Here is a 13467-nt window from a genome sequence, read left to right as displayed (position 1 = left end):
TAACAAATAACCCCCCCATCCCCTCTTTCCACCCAACCCAATCAGAGCCCTTCAGTGACATGGACCGCAGCGCGCATCCCCTGCCCGAGGGGACCCCACTCCCCCCAAAACCCCAACCCCAGCCCCTCCTGAAGCTGGGCTGGGCTCGGGGGGAGGATGCTCAGAGCTCAGAAACTTCCCCCCCGCTTTCCCTTCCCTTCCCCACCGCCACCGCCCCCGCCCCGCCCCGGAACGGGGCGCGGCAGCCTCGGGCGGGCAGAGCCCGGAGGCTGCGGGCTCCGCTGGAGGCTCCGCGGCCGCGGTGAGGCCGGGGGAAGGCGGGGGGGAGGCTGCGGAGGCTGCCGAGGGAGGCGGGGGGGGGACACGCGTGGGCGCCGCTGCGGGCTGCGGGTGCGACAGGGCGGCGGGCAGGTGGGATGCGGGATGCGGGACATGGGATGAGGGATGCGGGATAAGGGATGCGGGACACCGTGGGACGGGGCGGGGGCGTGTAAAGAGGGATGGGGGGGGCGGCTGGTGGAGGGTGGGGGGCTGCGGGCTCGCCGTGCTGGGAGCTGCCGGCCGAGCGTGCAGGGTTTGTATTTTTGCAGCCTTCTCCTGGTTTTGGAGGAGGTGTCCCGAGTCCTTCCCGGTTTTCTTGCGTGCTCCTCCCGTCCCTCATCCCCCCTTTTTTTTGCTCGGTGGCTCCGCGGTGATGGAGGGGCTTCTCGCGACATCAGTACCGGGGGCTGAATTCCAGGGCTTGGGGTCGGGAGAGGAGGGCTTGGGTGCACTGATCCTGCCCAAGTACCCCAAAACTGGAGGTTGTGACCCCCTCCCTCCCCGCACATTGCCTTCCTCAGATTCCTCAGGCTGGGGAATTTCTCCGAGTAAACACCCTGCAGGCTGTGAAACGCACCCGGGCAGCCTGCAAGGAAACTTCTGGCCTAAGTCAGTGAAAAAGAAAAGTTGGAGTCAGCAGAGCTGCAGGAAGGTTGCTCTTGTCCTACTGAACTTGCTTGGGATTTAGGGCAGCTGGCCAGAAATCCCATTTCTCCCCCAGCCACTTCAGCTTGGTTTTTCCACTCAGCGGCTGCCAAAGTTGAGGTGGCGGAGGGGAGTTGCCGGCAGCTATGAGCCCTTGTAATTTTTTGTGTGTGTGCTGTTATAAGTTAATAATCCTGCTCTAGGCTGCTGGCCAAGAATTTTTGCTTCAAAAATGCAAGCAGTGTACGGGGCCCATTGTGTAAAGAGATCATCTTAATGTGGGACAAGAAGGGACCTGGCAGGTCAGCAAATCTACATGCTCAACGATATGACGCCTTATTGCACGCTGCCGTAATTCATTTGTTCCCCATCTCCCAAGAAGGGGAAGTTTCTGAACTTGATGAACAGATATTATACAATTTCTTCCAATATCCATCCTTCCCTAACTTCATATTTGAGCTCAGTTGCTCAGTTCTCTCTCTCTTGTTCTCATTTTTCTTCATACCCATGTAGAAACAGCAGTTGCTTGCTTTTCTCTCTGCTGCGCAATGCCAAGCAGGCCAGAACTTGCCGTCTGCTTTCGTAAAGCAGGCTCCAGCTCCTGCTGATCCCCAGCAGTCCTGTGCCACGTGTCTGCTCACCGGCTACCCCATGGTTGAGCAGAGCTGTCGGGTGACTCTTCTGCTTCGACTCCTCACCAAGAAATAGATCCCTCACCTGGTAGGCATTGCAATAAACCTCCTCCTTGGGCTCTTACTGTCCTGTGATGGGAGTGGGAAACAGGGTGTTTCATTGCTGAGTGCCCACCCGACCTCTGTATTCTGCTGTCAGAGCTGATTTTACCCTCCCCTCCCATTAATCCCACTTTTACATCACATCCCCATGCTCTGTGCTGGTGCAGTCTCCTCCCAGCTTTCTCTCACTTGCTTCTTCCTGTGGAAGTGTCACGAAAGGAGATGTGGGGTGGGACAGGGTCTTCCTCACTCCCAGTAGTGACCCCGCCAAACTCGGACTGATCCCTTCATCCATGTGAGTAGTCCTCTCCTTTTAGACCTGTACCCTATTTATTACAGATTTTCATCCTCTGTGGCTTGCCTCCCGTTTCACTGCGAGCTGTGCAGCAAGCGGCTGTGCTTCAGAGGTGCTGAAAGCTGAACTCTACCCCTTTCTGTGTACCTGATATGCCTGGTAGATTTCTCGAAGCGACCGAGTAGAAAATTGTCCTTATCAAAGCAAACTAAGTTGCATTTTGTCCCTCTTTCCCCACCATTTACTTCTACGTCTTCAATTATTTTTTTCCTGCAGCAATTATTCCGTTGATGAGGGGTTTTTAATCCTGCCATTGTACCGTAACCAGCCACGAGTAGAAGATGGGAGTAACTGGGCAGTGGGTGGCAACACAATGCAGTGATCAGGCAGTGAACAATATTTATAGAGCTGAAGCAGCTGGGGGAACTTCAGTCAAACTCCAGGCTCGTATCGGAGCTCAGATTTAACTCCCAGTCGAATATCCTTGCTCTTAGTGTTTGCAATAATGTCTATCAATAATGATTCAGAGAAAGCAGCACCCACTGAATCAACAAAGTCAACTTGTAGGATCATGCAGTGGCTCGGAACAAATCCAGCTCCGCTCAGTGCAAAATGCCGTAGCGGGTAGATAGGACATCATAAGGAGTTATCCCTGTTCCCTGTGTTAACATTGTGCATTGCTTTTTATCTAACTAGGTGAAAATGAGCCAAGTATTTAGCAGGAGCTCGGTACAGCCTTGCACCACGATGCCCTGTGTGCAGGAGGGAGGTTCCCCAGTAAGCTCAGTGTGTCGGCGTGAGAGTGACTAGGTGCTTCGGACCTAATACGTTATAATCCTTTCGGCATTATCCACCAAGATTGTTCCAGTTTCTCAGCATTGCACATGCAGCAGTGGGAGCAAAAGTACTGCAACAGAGCAGGCAAGCAGTTCCCTATTTCATTTCGCCAAAAGCTCTTCAGCCCCAGGCTCTCAACCAAGATGCTAAGACCAAATTGGGAGAAGGAAGAAAACTAGGTCAGATTTTGAGCCTTGGCTTTGTCCAAAGCTTTGGCTTTGTTTTGTTAGGAACAGAGGCTGGTTTCTTGCTGATAGGGCTGCTGCAAGCCTAGGTGCGGGGTCATTACGTTCGTGGCACTTCTCAGTAAGGATCTTAGCCAAGGCTGTGTATCACCTGGTTCTCCTTTCCTAGGAAAAAATCACCAGTGAGCAACAGACAAGCCTTATAATTGCTACCAGATGTCGTCAGTGGTAGACAAGGAGCTGATTTTGTGGAATTGAATGTAGAAACAAATAGGCAGAGGGTGTGTGGAATTCATGAGCCACTGAGTCATAGCCTGTGATGTGCAGGAGTTGCTGCAGTTAAAAGTAAGTGTTTGTACAGTGTGGCAGGTGTATGTTTGCTGCAGTTTTGTCAACACAACCTTTCGCATCTGCAGCAAGCTTTGAGAGAAGGTCCATATTAAACAGCGTGATGATTTTTTCTATTTGATGTAACCAGCCGGTGTCATTCATGGATTCAGCTGTTTCTAGTAGTTTGATACCCATGCTGACATTTCAAAGTGCTGGAAATACTGAAGCCACAGATCAATGAAAACCTTAAGCAAGCAATAATGTTTGCAGAAGGCTCTGAGCATTTTCAAGGTGCTCTGGGAAACCTCCTGAGCTGATAAAGGAGACCTGGCAAAGCCGGCAGGAGGGACTGAGATTCAGTGGTTGGAATTTTAGTCCCAGAATTTGAGTCACTCAGCTGATTCCAAAATGTTTTAAATGCCCTAAAAGTAGCATCTCAGTTCAGAAGGGACTTTGTTCCAGCACTGTGTCCAATAAAAAAAATAAATAAAAAAATAAGGCAGATTAATAACTGCCAAATCTTGTTGGGAGGGTGCAATGTTCAATTTGGTATGGTTATAGTCTGGTTATGGTTATATGTCACAAGGTGGTGCTATTTTGCATTGACATCCCATTTCTTTTTCTTACCATGACCATTATTTTGCCTTGGCTGAAGTGTAAAAGGTACTAATTCAGGGAAACGTTTAAAGACAGAGGGAGAATTTGCTCTTTGCACTGCAGCTCCATTAGAGCCTGTTGTGCAGGTATCCTTAGTCAATCCTTTGTGCTAGGAGAAACTCCAGTCGATAGGTTGTATAGCTGCTCGCAGCACACCCATGGCTTCAGTGGCACTGATTTCTCCCCACATCCAACATCCAAAGCCTTCTGTTGCCTCTGCTGTCCTGAAATGATGGTGAATGCTGAAATCAAAGCAGGACCCTGTCAATGGCCACCTTGGTGCTGCGTGGCTCATCACGCTTCCAGCTGGGAGAGCTGAGTCACGTTTTAACAAGCAGGGACAGCAGGGGAATTTGCAGCGTGCTGGGATAGCTCCAGGAAAGTGTGGGAAAGGAGGCACCATGAAACCATAAAATCTCTAAATTTAGTCCTTCTTTAAAATGGAAAACATTTACAATTTTAACCGTGTGTGGGTCCGACGCAGCAGGGGGAGAGGCGCCTGTCCTCCCAGCCCCGGGGAGGCTTGGAGGGTCGTGGGGTCTGCTCCCTGCCCAGCTCTGTGGCAGGGACATGCCCTGTTTTAGGGCACATAGTGAGCAAATCCCCAGCCAGCATTGGGGATACAGACAGGGAGGCTGCAGCAGCCCTGCATCCCCTGCCCGAGGCAGTGGAAGAGGATGGCATTGTTTCTCTTTATTTATTGTCAGCTTTGGTCTTTAGGTCTGTTTGTGTTGACGCAGCTAAGGAATAGCTGTTACCCTCCACGATGTCAGTTAAATCGCATTATTTTTAATAAGGCAGCTATCTCTGCGCTGCTTCTGTTGTGCTGGTTTCTTCTATCTGGCAACTGTCTGCGTCTCATCATCCTGCCTTTCCGTTAAGTCATCGCGCCGTGTTTGCTGCAAGCAGCGAGCAAAGCATTAGCGTTATCTTCTGATGGAAGCTCTGGCTGGAAACAGAAGTCCCCACAGCATGAGGTCGCTGCTTTTTGGGAACGATAGTTTTCCTCCTGCAGCCCTCCCAGAATCCAAGCCATGGTGGATCAACTCCTTTCCCACCACCTGGCCCAGCTCAAGGTATTTCACCCAGATGAAAGGATGGTTCTTGCTACAAAAGGGCTCACGATGAGGGGCAGCAGCAGCTGCTGTGCATGGGAAGGGATTGCTCTGGGGTTTTGCCCCCTTTGCCCAGCACAGCTGTGAGTCCTGCTGCCGCCACGATGTCGGAGTATGTAACCCTTCCTCCTGCCCTGGGAGGTGGCTGCGATCTCCTTTGTGCACCTCTAGCTCAGGAAGGGCTGGTTCATTCCCTGAAGGAGATTAATTACTTCAGCTATTTAAAAAAAAATCCTTTGGGGTTGGTCAGCTTAACTTTCAAACTTTCATCCACATGCACATTGCAGTAAAGCAAATATACGCCTAGCCTGAGCAAAAATGTTTGCATGGAAAAAGCAAATGGGGGTTGCAGAATTTACCCAGCAGCGGGCTCTGCGATTTATAAAGTGTTCGTGAGTATGTCTTGTTCTTGACTTTTGTGACAAACAGTGCAAAGTTGAACCTGCCATGAAGGTGAGCTGGGGAGCAAATATTTCTATTCCCTGCTGTGTTTTAATGACTTGTTTCCCCTCTGCTTTACATCACGGCGATGTGGCACTCAGCTCCCCAAGTAGCCTGCACCCGAAGCCTGGCCGAGCTGCTGGGCTGCTTCCTCTGCCGGCTGCTTCCCAGCCTGCTTGGCTCTGTGTGCTGTTTATGCACAGTAGTTCCAAATTTCAGAACAAGCTGTCCAATATTCATGAGTTATTTTGTGTTTATCCAGTTCTGAGGCATCTTTCAGAAGCCTGGGGATAAATTCTGGGTTTTGGTTTTTGTTTTTTTTTATAATTTCTGTTACTGGAAATGCACTGACCCTACACAACCAATTCCAGGCCCTAAACGTGGCCTCTGTTTAGCTGGGAGAAAGGTCAGAGAAAGGACTAGCACAAAGCTGAATTGTTTTACAAGCCTACGTTTCCCAAACCCCTGCTCTGATAATACTTGTAAGCAAGTGCTGGAGCAAACCATATGTGTAGAGATGAATCACATATAAAATGATATCCTAATATTAGTTTTATATTTAGTTACAAGATAAATACAGTGATTTTTCTCTTGAAAGTCAGTGACAGCCCCGTTCTCAGCTGATGTGAAGCAGTGCAGCTCCTTGGACTGCAAACTCACGGGTATGACTGAACCACTGATTTCTTCGTGAAGAAAGAAAAACAGTATCAACACCTTGTTTCTGAAGTGTTTCAGGTTATTGTGTGAGAAAAGCTAAAAGATATGAAAATGTTAAGATACCCTGCTTTTATATTAAAACTGCTTATGTTATTACGTTAAAATACATGGTGGGGCCATTTTGTCCCCAGCATGAGGATATCTCACTGTAAACCTCCAGGTGGTTGTAGCATATTAAAATCCCTTCACATTAATTATAAGACTGTGGGTTAGAGTTGGAATAAGAGTTTTTAGGAGTGACAGCATTAGTTCCTCAGCTGATGCTGTAGCAAAGCAAAGGGTTAAGCCACTCAATGTGCTGGGATTATTGCATTATAAAAGAGGGACGTCAAACTTTTTCACTCAGCGGTGGAGAAAATAGTCTGAAGGCATCTTTGGAGTGGATTAGTTTTGAAATAATGCTAAGCCAGTCCTTTGCTCTCTGCAAGAATTTATTTTAAATGCCTCAAATGCTTAACTTTTTGAATTAACAATCAGGCCTGTTCTCTGGTTGCTCTTAGTAACATCCAGAGTCGTACCAGCTCCCAGCCAAGTATCTGGGTCCGATCTCCTTAATGTGTGCGATAAGCACTTGCCTGTGCCATTAGGAGTCCTGGCTACCGCCAGCCTTATCTGAACAATAGCGTTCAGGATGTTTGCTCTCGGGCTGTTCTCTCCGGCTGTTCTCTCCGTACGATGCCAGCTAAATGGTTCATCAGCAGCTGCAATGGAAAAGCTAATCTCAATAGGAGGGAGTTGGGTTTGCAGCCTATTTGGGGAGCAGCTGGAAGAAGGCTGCCTCCTAAAGAACCCTTCTGCTGTCCCAGTAGCTTTCTTCATCAGGGCTGTCCTCAAACCTTGCCATAGCTCTTTAGCTTAGCAGTACGTGCAGCCTTCTGCATCCAACCCTTTCCTCTGTGGACCTCTTGCTTTATACCAGCTCTTCTGGAAGAGCTCTTCCCTGCCTGCAGACCTTCTTCCTCATGCGAGTACGCCTCCTGGCACAGCGTAATGCAGGTATGCAAGATAAATAAACTCAATAGAGAGCCAGTGAGAGCACATACATCCTTTAGAGACCCATGCGTGAGGTTGTACCCTTTGCTCTGGGTAGAACTGCTGATGCAGGGCTTTTTGGTGTGGGGGGATTTTTGAGTTGTGTTTTTTTTTCCAGAAAATGTTGTCATCTCTTGTCCAGTGAAAGCAGATATTTCGTAGCTGTTCATGGTTCTTCCCTGGCTGGAAGCACCCTCCCCAAAACAGGATGTTTTTTGTTATAGAAACTTCCTACCAAAAGAGCTGTGGATTTAATGCTTTAGATGTTTAAAGCAGATCTGCCCCCATTAAATACAATGTTCCAGGAAATATGCAAGAGCTGGCAGGAGCAGCGTCTTTTATTTTCATTATCCAAAGCATCCATCAGATAAAGACTACTTCAAAAGGCCTTTTTTTTCTCTCCCCCAGCATCAACTTCAGTGAATGTATTTAGCAGAAAGGCAGTCAGAGGTCTGTGACAAGAGGGCTGGGGAGTGTCAGAAACTTCTATAGGTAAAATCTCCTCCTCATTCTCTGATGAAAAAAAATTAAGCAAGCAGAAGAGCCATCAGGCAGATTTGCAGCTCCCCACGACTTCCTGAGGGTTCTTGCTCCCAAAGGAGGGAGCAAAGCCCTGGGTTTACATGGGAAGAACATCACCGTTCCACCCCGTCCACTCCCCATAGCTCTTCTGGACCTTCCTGCCTGCCCCTTGGCATGGGAGCATTGTGCATAGGACAGGCCCTTCCTTTCCCTGTGGGCAGGGGTAAGATTGGGCTCTCCTTGTAAATTTGTATGTCCTCACATGGCAAGACCCCCTTACATGCACTTTCAGCGCTTTGACATCAGTCACTCTGGTTGCTTAACCCACAGTTCTGTTCTCAGATGAATGAAGGACTGTTGAAGAAGTCTGGATAATTTAACCTGGTACCCTAGCTTTTCCCTGCAGATCCCATATCCATGTGCTCGTTCACCTGCCTTCACTGGCTCCACAGGGGCCGCACTACCCAGCGAGCAGTAGAAGTGAATATTGCACCGTGACTGCTGGCTGTGTGGGCAGTTAGTGATTGCCTAGTGGATTATAAGCTCCAGCCAGGATCAACTAAAAGGAACTATCGCAGCAAACCTCCAGAAATGAGCTGCATATCCACATTCCAAAAATCCTTGAAACAACTTCCAAGAAAAGTTGCTGGCACAAGAACTGGTTGGTCACATGAGTATGGAGCAGTGAGAAGACACTGGTTGCTATACGGAGGAATAATCAATTTCTAAGGGGCAAGTGGGGTGTGTTATTTTCTATTTAATTGGATTCCTGTGCTTCATGGACCCATTGTGCGAGCAGAGAAGCCCCTGAAGATGCCCTCATCTCCTCCTGATCTCGTGATGCATAAGCTGGAAGCAGGAGCCACCATCCAAACCTGCTCATTTTTCTCATCTGTTCACGTGCTGATAGGCCTGCAGAGAGACATTGCAGCCCTGGAGCTGTTTTTGTGCTTTTTAGCCTGATTTCAATGCTTCTGCTCTTTTTTTTTCATTTTTTCTCTTTTTCTCTTTTTTTTTTTTTTTTTTTTTTTAATGTGGGAGATGATGCAGCCTGTCCAAGACCACAAACATTTCTGGCATATCTCGCAGATCCTGGGTTCAGATAAAACCTGATGGGAGCCGATAGCCCTTTAAATTCCTTCCACTTGCTGCCAGAACTGGAATTTGCAACGTCAACAATCCTTTATTTGCAGTATTTTTTTTCTCTTGATTCTCTTATTTCCCCCCAAACCTGCTCCAAGAACCAGGTTAGCAACCGGTCTTCTGAGGCCTTGGGAATTACACTTCAGGAGTACACAGCAAAGTGAAATTTGTTTGCTGATGTAAAATCCACCATAAATGAAAGTTTACCTCAGATCATAGTGCTTTCTACAGCAGGACGGAGAACTGTGCAGTCATTTCCCTCAGCATTGAATTGTTATGGTGAAACTCATACCCCTCACTCACTACAAGGACATCGAGGCCATGGAGCATATCCAGAGAAGGGCTACGAAGCTGGTGGAGGGCCTGGACCACAAGTCCTGTGAGGAGCAGCTGAGGGAACCAGGGTTGTTTAGTCTGGAGAAGAGGAGGCTCAGAGGAGACCTTATCAAACTTTACGATTACCTTAAAGGAGGCAATAGCAAGGCAGGGGTCTGTCTCATCTCCCAAACACCAAGTGATAAGATGAGGGGAAATGGACTCAAGTTGCACCAGGGTAGGTTTAGGTTGGATCTTAGGAGAAATTTCTTCACTGAAAGGGTTGTGAAGTATTGGAATATGCTGCCCAGGGAAATGGTTGAGTCACCATCCCTGGAGGTCTTCAGAAACGTGTAGATTGGTGCTTAGTGACATGGTTTAGTGGTAGGCTTGGCAGTGATGGGTTAATGGTTGGACCAGGTGATCTGAGAGATCTGTTGCAACCTAAATGATTTTATGATTCTATCATTATAAAACTGCCTTAGTTAGAAAGCACAGGGGCAAATCCTTCTCTTAAAAGCTAACTGAATTTGGGGCCAAAGGACAAGCAGATCAGTGTATTTCTGGTGCAGTCAGAATTGATGCTCATGTACTCAAGTATTGAGTTTCCCCATTAAGGCAGTAAACTTCTTACTGCAAGCTCCAGCTTGTGATTTATTCAGGTTGGAGGCCTTGTGCAGCAAGAAAAAAAACAGCATTCGAGGTCTAATGGCTGTCATGAGCCAGGTAGGAGGTCTCTGCCAACATGGGCCCTGTTGAAATATTCACAATTTGGTAATAGCTGACTTTGAGTTAGCACCTCCCAAGAGGACGAATGGAGCCATTTCACAGCCGTGCTTCACAAGCTAGTCTCCCCAAGAAAAACAGAAAAGCACAAAGATGTTTTCTGTTTAAAGGATCTTTTAAAATCCTCACAGCCTTCTTGGCCCCTAAAGGCCAGGCTGGGATAAGGTGCAGGGGGACCTAGGGATGCCCAGGATTCCTGAAATTGCATCCTGCCATGGAGACCCCTTTTTTGCTGTGGTGCCCTTCTCCGAGCTGCTGACCTAAGTGTGCAGCCCTGTCTGACATTGCCCTTGTTTAAAGTGTTTTAAGCAATCCTGGCCCTGCCAGCATTTCAGACAGCTTGGAAAGCTTGCAGTGTAAAGCCTGGTGCTACAAGGCCTTGAAGCCAAAAAAAACAGCAGGGCTGAGGCAAGGTGCCGCCCCCACCCTCTCCATCCCACCCTAGCCAACTTTCTTCCTCTTTTTTAGTTTTCTTGCCTTTTTTGTTCTTTTTTTTTTTTTTGGTTTGTTTGCTCCGTTTCCTTTGCCAGATCATTTCCCTGCTCTGAGTCACCCCACATCAGGGCTGTTTTGTTAAGAGCCCGGGGACTGCGGCCACTGGTAGATGCACGAGCCTCCCACCTTCCCATACGTAGTGCCCTAGCAGTGGCCAGCACAGGGTGAATGAAGTGGGTGACAAATGACATGCAAATGCCTTCCCTGGTGGCTACAGAAAAGTTATTTGCTTACACCATTCAGAAGGCTGGTGTTTGCATATTATTAAATGCTGACAACCTGTTGAACTTCTTGTAGCATAAGATTTGCAGACAGTGACTCGTTCAGGGATTTGGACTTTATTGACTGAGGGTTGCTTGGCAGAGAAGGAGAAAATGAGCTGGATTGGGAAGTGAGCACTCGCACGGCTATTTGGAGAGGATTCTTCTGTGCGAGGGAGACGGGAGAATAATTTGGCTTCAGCTCCAAGGTAGGGATTCATTTTTTCTGTCCTCTTGGCTTCCTGTGGAGGTGTTTAGGAAAAAAAAAAAAAAAAAAGGCAATAAAAGAAGCTTTTTGGCTCTTGTAGTATCTGTTTGCGTGACAGCTTCCCACTGCGAGGGAACTGTGAGAATCTTAGAAAGTTACTACCGCACTTTCCATGTTACTGGGTAACAGTTTCTGGTTCTCATGTGACCCCCCCCCCCCCCCCAAATCACCCTCATAAATTGCATCCAAAAATGCCAAACGATGCTGGCACCACAGCTGCGGGGGTGTGTGGAGGTGCTGCCCCTGCCGTAGTGCATGTGCTGGAGCAGGCAGCCACAGACCTGTGGTACGTCCCGTTAGGGTTTCTGTGGGACCTGGACTGCAGTTGGGATACCATGAGGAAGCCCAATAAGACCAGGGTACGGGATTTACAGTCCCTTTAGCTGGCGGTGGTTCTGTGCTGTGGTTTTTACCTAGTGCAGGCGGGAGCTGACATCTTCTGTGTGTGGGATGAGTGCTGGCTAACACGTGGCAGCCCTCTGACCCTAAATCTGTGGCTCCTCCAAGGACCTGTGGTACTGTGCAAGGGTGCTGCATGGCTCTCATCTGCTGTAGAAATCTTTTTAAATCGGTTTGGCAGATAGGGGAGACTCACATGTTGCTTTTGGCCATGTTTCCTCGGTGGCAGCAGTCATTTCTGATGTGAGGGTCTGATTTATGCACTGATTTCATTTAAACCTGGCTTACCGGGTTAGGGAAAATCCTTTATCAAGTGTCTTCACGCAGTGTTACTGTTGTAAGTAAGAGGGTTTTTAAACCCATTTAAAGCTAAGCTAGAAAAATCTTTAAATATAAATAAGGTTTTAGATCACACTGAAGATCCTAACATAAACATCCTTGAGCATCTCACTTTAGATTGATTTGTATGTGGTTCCTGCAGCAGCCTAATGATTTATTTACTTGTTTGTTTACTGGGGAGGAAAAAGGCACAGGTGATTATTTTTACCAGTGTAGTTAATCCTGGTTTAACCCCACCACTGCCAAAACATTCGGAATGGACAGATTTACCACTTGTATGAGATGTCACACAATATCATTTCTTATATTTGCCCAGGAGAGAGAAGCTGCACTGGTACACAGCATCCTAATGTTGGTGGGTGAGACTGAATGAGTACAACACGCTCTTTCGATGTGCAAGAATAAGCTATGCTAGCATAATACATACATATTTATACCAGTATGAACCCAGTCCTTTTTGTTTATGCTCTGAAATCCATCTCTGGGTGTTTGCTGATGGAAAAAGCCACTGCAACCTTTGTGCCACCTCCAGCTGATGCGTGGCCCCACTCCTGCCCGTTAACTTCTTCAGTAGGGCAGAGAAGGACTGGGTACTCATTCCAAACCCTTTTCATTATTTTTATCATAAATCACTCATTCATGCCTCTGATACAGGTGGGGATAAGGAATGTGTAGATCTGAAGGCAGCTGAGGCTGCTCTGTCCTTTTCTAGCCATAACCAGCAGTGGGTGGTTGGAGTGCCCAGCCTGGGTCTCAGCAAGTTTTGCTGTGCTCTGTTGGGCAAACCTTGCCTCTGTCTCAGTTTCCCACCAGAATGCTTAATTTAGACACCAATCTGACCCTCGTGTGAGCCCACCCTTGGTTCCTGCCAACAGCAGTGGGCTCACATGAGGGTCAGATTGGTGTCTAAAATGGAGTTGCCCCCCTCTTTGGGTGTGTGGGAGGGTGATCTCATTAGTCTGCGTGTGCCGAGCTGTTCAGACACTGCACGGGAAAACACAGCAGTGGAAATGAAAGCAAGAAGAGAGGAGGAACAAACCCTTCAGGTTTTCTGAAGTGTTTTTGGAAAGCGCAAAGCCAGGATGTTGTTTCTTTTTACTGACTGAGCAGTCTGACATGTTGCAAAATACAAAGGCTCTGCACATTCCCAGCAGCAGAGTGAAAACTGGAAGTACCCAGAAGCAAAACCTATCATTAGCAGGCAGCCAAGCAGATCAGCCTTCCCAGTGCCAGGAACAGGCACAGAAGGGAGGGAGGGGCTGAGCAGCCCTAAAAAAGCTTTTCTTAGGGGCCGAGGGTGTGCAGCAGCAGCCTCATTGAGAGAAGTGAAGGGCTGCAAGGCAACGAAGGCAGTACATGGGGTTGGGTTGGCTCAACCCTCCTCAAAGAGCAGCAGGCAGCTGCTGACCCTCCTTGCGTCCTTCTGTCCAGCAGCATGGGCACTGGGTCTGCTGCCAAAAAATCAGAGTGGCTTTGACCATAATTTTTGTCCCTTTCCTTTTCATCCAGTTATACAGAGCTGCCCAAAGAAATTCCCCTTGTCACGTCTCCCAGGTCCTTGCTGTGATCCACGTCACCCTGGAGGCACGTAATAATTGAGACAGAAAGCTGTGCTGTGCAGCTCTGTGCTC

At 48.2% G+C, this 13467-nt stretch overlaps 1 protein-coding gene across 6 annotated transcripts in view; it reads left to right on the top strand.

Moving 5' to 3' along the window:
• The first annotated feature begins 235 nt into the window (after nt 1–235).
• The window catches only part of INF2 (inverted formin 2), a 38564-nt gene continuing 25332 nt past the window's right edge, over nt 236–13467 (top strand). For 4 of the 6 annotated variants that reach the window (XM_032187579.1, XM_032187578.1, XM_032187575.1 and 1 more), the window contains exon 1: nt 236–301. The gene's annotated coding sequence lies outside the window, so the exon portion shown is untranslated. Of the gene's footprint in view, nt 302–1678; nt 1687–10782; nt 11040–13467 lie in introns of those variants that run through there. The other 2 variants (XM_032187577.1, XM_032187576.1) reach the window with 2 other exon arrangements.

Source organism: Aythya fuligula, chromosome 5 (assembly GCF_009819795.1).
Source record: "Aythya fuligula isolate bAytFul2 chromosome 5, bAytFul2.pri, whole genome shotgun sequence".
In the NCBI taxonomy this organism is placed as follows: Eukaryota; Metazoa; Chordata; class Aves; order Anseriformes; family Anatidae; genus Aythya; species Aythya fuligula.
Note: the sequence above shows the minus strand (reverse complement) of the source record. Positions and strands in the feature narration are given on the sequence as shown.